General features: G+C 33.0%; 1 pseudogene; it reads left to right on the forward strand.

Moving 5' to 3' along the window:
- LOC106461910 overlaps nucleotides 1-7492 on the forward strand; it is a 100478-nt pseudogene that overhangs the window by 16776 nt on the left and 76210 nt on the right.

Consider the following 7492-nt stretch of genomic DNA (forward strand, 5'->3'; position numbering starts at 1 on the left):
GTTATAGGTAATATATAATGAAACGCAAGAGACAACTATCAACAAATTGTGAAAGACATGATGTGACAGGTGGGTGTGGCAGGAGGGGTCTGATTTTCTATTTGATAGCTCTGTAACCAAACAAATTGAAGGCTATAAAAATTATGGTTTCTTTGAGCAATAACGATTTTATAGAGAGTATTTTACATTTAATTTCTTACATTTTTTAGGGGTATTGGATAAAACAGAGATGATGACATGCCAAGACAAAATGTGTCACGTGGGTCACAGTAGTGGAAATTCAGGATTGTTTTAAATATTGCCTTGTAGAATTAAGAACTTAAAACTTGTATACTATTAAAATATGGATTATTAGCTGAGATTTTATGCTATTCTAATAAAATTTTAAATGTAAGACACTAAAACCTTGTGTCATGCACAGTAAAGGATACCCGGGGCAAATGGGTTAATTATATCATCATGTTTTAAGGTAGCGAACTGTAATGATAATAGGATTTTTTTTTATTTCTGTTAGCTTTTTCATTATGTTGTTTCATTTTAGAACCTATCTGTTCGAGTGAAAATGGAGAAGCCTGGTGATCTACTACATGATGATGTTATTTCAAAGTTTAGTTACAGTGATGATGAGGATCAGGGTAGTTCACACTGTAATCTTATGAATGTGAAAACAGAAACTGAATTTCAAATAGATATTGAATCTGGTTTAGAAAGAACATCTGGTAAGTACAAACATCTAAAACTCTTTACTTTTCTTTGACACTAGCTATATAGGTTTGGTTGGAGTGACTGACCTTGTAATACTAAAGTAACCATAATCTTTTCCAAACTGTAAATTTTAATACATTTTTGTATCTTCAGGAGGTTTAGCAAGCTTTCAGTAAACATTACAAGTCTTTTGTATACAAAAATCAGATTTTTTCATTAACACTTTCTCTACAGGCATCTTTTTCTGTTCAAGTCGAGAGGTTTTAGTGAGTTACATTCAAAATTTAATTAAGCTACTTTCTTATCATGGTATACAAATAAATACAGCATAAAAATGTAGCTAATGATGCAAATTTTAATTTTATACAAGTTTTAAGTACTTAATTGCAGAAGGCAATATTAAAAACAAATCCTTGATTTGCCCTAGTGTGAGAGTTTTGACATTTGTTCTCTAGGTATCCTCTCTTCTCTACTTTATTTACCACCCCTCCAAGAAGAATGAAATTCTGATACAGTACATTACCTGGTTTCATCCAACTCTTCATATCTTCCATCTTCACTCCTGGTTTTTATCTGGTCCAGGCGAGGAGATCCAGTTTGTCCCAGTGGGTTGCTTTTTTTTAGCTTGTTCCATTCACCCTTCCTCTAGGAATGTTTATCAGTGTAAGTGGAACATTTTCCATCATTGGTCTTTGGGTCAAGGGTTTTCCCCTGCTCAACTCACTGTTCTGCATATTATGGATTTCCTCACTTGGCTGTTTGATCAGGAGTTATCGTGCTGCCTTATCCCACACATTTTGTTTTTCTAGGTATCATAAAGTTTTTACTTCTCCTACCCTTTCCCTATTGTTGTGTTCCTTCTGGATTAGTTGTCCACCTTGGCATGCAGTCCTTATGGATTTGGATGTTAATGTGTTTCTTCACAGCCTCTGTTTGAATCTCTGTCCTCGTGCTCGATTTTTCACTTATCCCTTAAGACTTATTTCCTTCTCCTACTAGCTTGTGAACATCATTGGTCGGACTTATTTGCCATCGATGTTTCACATGCTCTCCTTTATCTGGATTGATCTTTCCTTCCCAAAACGTGGGCGGCTTGGGAGAGTAAAACCTCCTTCTCTCCAATTTCACTTCCTTCTATTTCCCGCCTTGATCCTTGGTCAGATTCAGATAGGCTACAATGTCCCATTTATACTCTTCATTGTTATGTTGCCAGCACGACTTCCTTTCGTGGTGTCCGTTCCTACCTATTCATTCCTTGGCAAACATCCTCTGTTCTTTCTGCTTCCACCCTGACCAATTAGGTTCGGCTTTTAAATTGAAGGGCTTATTCTTCCTTATCTGCTTCATCTCATAATTTGTTCCAGGTGTCTTCGCATCAGATCAGACACCTTACCTTTCCCCTGGCATCTCGTCTTCGTTGTCTCTTGGATGAAATTTGTCAATCAGGCATGTGGACTACCCCACATATGTTCATATCTCACCATCTGCAAGGATCGCCGTGTCCTCATATTTCAGTTATAGTCTTCCACCTATAGCCCTTCTTCAGACTTGGGTGAGACAGTGGCTGGGTAAGTTATCTTTTATATATATATATTTCCTCTTTTATCAGGGGCTTTTCCCTTTTCTTTCTTTCTTTTTTTACGGTCTGGATCCCACTCTATGCTGAGTGGTGCCTGACCAGGTATGCTTCAAATAGTCAAATCTGCACTGTCATGTTGACTGCATATTTCTAACTTCTATGGCCATAATATGCTCACTGTTGAGATGGTGTGTTTCACAAGATCGCTTGTAGGTTTTCCTTGCCATATATTTGCTTCATTAATATGCCCATTCTGGACCGTACTCACCCATGGACTTCATGGGTAGAGCAGAAGGGAATAGCTGCCCATCCCTGCCATGCCTTTGATTGAATAAATCAGGTATGGTATGCTTTTCAAAATAGAGTTTTCATGGTCAACTGTTGCACTGTCTCCAGTGTTGACATTCCTCCCGACTCTCCACCACATTTTCTCCCTCCTTTTTTTTTTCCAATGGAGTATGGGAGTCCTTACCACTGTCCAGTTCCAATTCACTGGGGTAGTGGATCATGGAGGTATCATCCTGAATGTGATATTGATGTACAATACAAATAATGTTACAACCATTCAGTTGAGAGTAGTGTGATGGTGTTCTGCTAGTGTAAATGACGAGATGACCTCCAATTCGATGCTCCATCTCTATTCGGGTTTATCCAAGAGGATATTGTGTCTTTGAAGTGAGCTGTCAAAATACAGTTCACTTCTTTGATTAGGATCCCTCATCCTACCCCCACGTGAATATTGGTTCCCAGTGGCTGGATTTTGTATTCAGAGCTGAACCAATCAACTTTTGTTCCCTCCACTCTGTTGTGGGTTATGGTGGTTGGACGTGTAGATTAATACAGATCTTCCTCGTAAGCTATCCCTCGGTGTTTTCATATATGAGGATGTTATTGCACTGGGGGTTATTCTTGTCAGATGGTTTTGAGTGAGTTAGTTTCCATTACCAAGACCTCTTTCTTATGCCGATAGTCCGGATGTCAATTAATTTACCACATTACTATCACGGGTCCCGTTCATGGAGCAGTAGGTTCAGGAATCCCTCCATTCTGCTGGACTTGAGGTAAAGATCACATGATCCTTTTTCCTACCCCTACCAGACAGCTGGGTTTTAGATTGAAGTTGACTTACCACTGGTATGATCCTCTTTCCTACCCCCACATGGATGTTGGTTACTGGTGGCTGGTTTTTGTATTGTAGTTGACTTACTGATGGTATGATCCTCATCCTACCTACAGAGAATTGTCTGTTTCTCTTTCAGTTTAAACTTTATTCCCACAGGAAACATCTTGACAACCTTAGCTGCATTTTTAAAGGCTTTTGTTACGTTGTTAGAAAGCCTGAAAAACTGTGATAGTTATGGGAAATTGTCTGATTTTGCATGCTATTATACTATGTTCTTTAGTGCTTTATTAATTAAATAAAACATTATTTAGTGCAGAAGTACCATTACTATAAAAAAGTAGGATTAAGTGTCATCAACAGCAAAGAAAATAAATTAAGACCCAGGTAAGTAATTTATTTCTTGTGTTCCATGTGTATTCTTTATTTATTATTGTAAAAGCTACTAAAATGTAAAAATCACAATATATTTATTTTGAATGAGGTTAGATTAGGTAAAATAGATAATAGTAATAATATTTTTTCATGTGGTATGTTCACGAGTAGACCATGCATTATGTAATTTGATAGGTTAGTGTGAGCTATATGTTCGCCAAGTGATTGACAACTTGTGTGGTGGGAATATTAATTCAACACGGTTCAAAGAGCAATAAAACAATTAAATTTAAGTATAAAAAATGTATAATGTTATGAGTTTAAAGCTATTTAGAATATACGTATGCAGTTTCATGTTACAATTTCAATTCATTCTATGAAAAAAGAAAAGGGTAATTTAAGTTTATTTCAATTTATTCTTTGGTGGTTACAAGGTCAGTCAAATTGACTAGTTTTGTGTTCAGATAGAGAAAATAACAAATAAAATATAAAATTTTACTGAAAAAAACGTTTCAAGTTTATTTAGATTTCACAAAAGAAATTTCAGATTTTTCAAATGAAGAAAAGTATTTTTAATCTTAACATACAAATAATTTTGAACTCAGTCAACACTGACTCCATGAATTCATAGAGAACTTTTTGGTGAAAATATTTCATTAAAAATTCTGATTTTTTGTTTAATGATTACTGAAAGCTTACAAAATTTCATGAAGATACACAAAATATATTAGAAGTTATAGTATGGAAAATATAAAGGTCAATTTGGGCTTATGAACCCAGATGTTCAAATATTACAAGTCTTTAGAACAAAGAAAATCAGATATTTTAATGATGTATTTTTACTGAACATTTGTCCATACATATATATATATTCAGTCAAAGTTTTGACTGTCTCAAGTGTAAAGTGATTTTCTTGTTAAGATTAGAAATAATTTCTTCCTTTGAAAATTGTCATATTTAATTTGAGTAGTCTCTAAAATATTCTAAATAAATATAAAACATATTTATCAGTAAAATAATTTTGTATCTGTTATTTTATATACCTTAACTCTATACACAATCCTTCAATTTGACTGACCTTGTAACCATCATAAAAATACCAAATCTAACTTACCCCTGTTTTTCTCTATACAATTACTACAAATTGTAACAAGAAACTACACTTTACCTTAAATAGCTTCAGGTTTATAACAGTAAAGATGGATTTATACCTATTTTATTGTTTCACCCATGTCTAACTAATAATCCTATCACACTAGTTGTAAATCACTCAGTGAATGTATAACTTATTTTATTGTATTGAATGACATAACTTACAAGCTGCTCTCAAGCACACCTCATGAAGAATTTTTATTATTATTTTTCATTACCTTACTTAACCTAACTTAATAAGTTTATAATTGTTATATCTTACTTGCTTTTATGATAATAAAGAATATACTTAAAAAAACAAGAAAATATATCACCTTTGACCTCTTCTTCTTTTTGCTGTTGGCTGCCAAATAAATTTAAGCCTTCTTTTTTATACTAATGGCACTAGTACACTAAATAATTTGTATTTACTTAAATGATGCACCTAAGAACAAAGAAGAGTAACATACACAAAGCAAACAATGTTCTATAATTATCATAATTTATCTGGCTTTCTAGCTATGACATAAGAGTCTTTAAAGCATCCTGTAAGTTTGTCGACCTGAAAACCTTGAGGGAAACTTTCAAACTGAAATCAAAGTAGACAATACTCTGTACTAAAAACAATTAAATATGATAAGTCATTTGATATACTAAACTTTGGCTTTCTATTGTTTTAAATAATGTAGTGAAAATTGTCAGAGATAACTATTGGCAATTTCTGAAAGAGAATATGGATAGAATGTTTGAGATTGTGATTCTGTAAACATAAAACAATAAAGGCTCTTAGAATTAGACTTTGCCTTAGTAACATCTTTACTATAGTGACTAACTTAGGTGAAATTCCTTACCTCTCAGAGGAGTGGTAAATATACGAAAGAAGAGGGGAGACCTAGAGAATAATTGTGGCATCTCTCATACTGTGGGAGATTGAGGATTATTTTTCCATATTTCTTTATTAAATTTAGAATTTAAAAGTTATATGATATTATAATTTGATTCATTAACTATGTTTTGATGCCAAGTTTTGCACATACAATGATAATAAAGCAGATTAAATATATTTTGAATGTAAATAACTCTCTAAAAGGTTGTAACCTGCACTTTGATGTACCTGTAGTGAGAGGGTCAGAATATTTGGTTGAATTCTTGGTGATCTTCTATATGTTATTGTTCCATATGAGACAGGATTAACTTGAAATGTAGAGATTTGTGTTTGGTGTGTCTTTTGTTACTTCTACTTGGGAATTATTGTGTGAAAGGCTTTAAAATGACAACATAACATTTGAAAAGATTTTAGTATGAAGTTTGCTTCAAAATGAATGGGGAGAACAGTACTTGTTTCTATAAAATGAAACATTAAGAAACTTCCTAGCTGACCAGTATTTGTTATCGGTTCTTCATGTATAAACTTTGTAAGTAATGATTGATACCCATTTCTATATGTTAATGTTTTAACTTGTTCAGAGAATGTACACATTTATTTCCATAGATATGAGGAGTGATACCTTAACTTGATAAAAGAATAAATATTATATAAACATTTTAGTTTAGTCTAAATCTTGGCTTTTATAAATATTTATTTAACATATATAGAACTTATGAATAGGAACTATAAAGTATTGGTGTTGATTAACTTGTTAAAATAGACAAATCATTAGAAGATTTCATGATAATCAACCACTTTAAGTTAGAAAATATCTCTGACAGTTAATGCAGGAAGGTACTGTCTGAAAATAACATTGGTTGTTGTGACACTGTACTATCATATTTCCACAGGTGATTTTAGACTTTATCTAGTAAAAATATCTTGTATGTGGTATGTTACCAGCAATTTGTTTTCTGATTTAGATAGGAAAGGTTTTAGAAATTGTGAAACTATTAAATCTACATCGTAGTTAGTTTTAGCTGAACTATTTTGATATGGTTATTTCTGTTAATCATATTAGAACACTAAAATATATTTAGATGTTCATCAAATATATTATTGTATGATATATTTATTATTACCTATTTTTTTGACATCATTTATATCTATTTTAGACATAAAGACCAGTGTGAACATCTGTTGTGGGAGTCAGTTTCCATGTTATCATGCTATAAAACAAAAAGATAACTTTATAGAAGACATACAATGCCCAAGCAACAATATATGTGAAGAAACAAAGTTAAGTGGAAATAATCTAAAAGAATCTAATGCACAACAGTGTGATGATGAACTATACAACTGTAGGAAAACATGTGATAACCTAAAAAAACAAGAGAGGTTACACTCTGGAGAGAAATCTTATCATTTTACAGTTTGTGGAAAACAGTTTGGAACAAATAATGAATCACAAATACATCAAATAACACACACTGGTGAGAAACCTTACAGTTGTACAGTGTGTGGAAGACACTTTGAGAGAAATAGTTGCTTAAAAATACATCAAGGAAGACATGCTGGGGAGAAACCGTACAGTTGTACAGTGTGTGGAAAACAGTTTGGAACTAACAGTGAATTAAAAATACATCAGAGAACACACACTGGGGAGAAACCTTACAGTTGTTTTTCACACACTGTACCAGTTTGGAGAAAAGTA

The sequence above is a fragment of the Limulus polyphemus genome, unplaced genomic scaffold (assembly GCF_000517525.1).
Source record: "Limulus polyphemus unplaced genomic scaffold, Limulus_polyphemus-2.1.2 Scaffold1057, whole genome shotgun sequence".
NCBI classification, from domain to species: domain Eukaryota; kingdom Metazoa; phylum Arthropoda; class Merostomata; order Xiphosura; family Limulidae; genus Limulus; species Limulus polyphemus.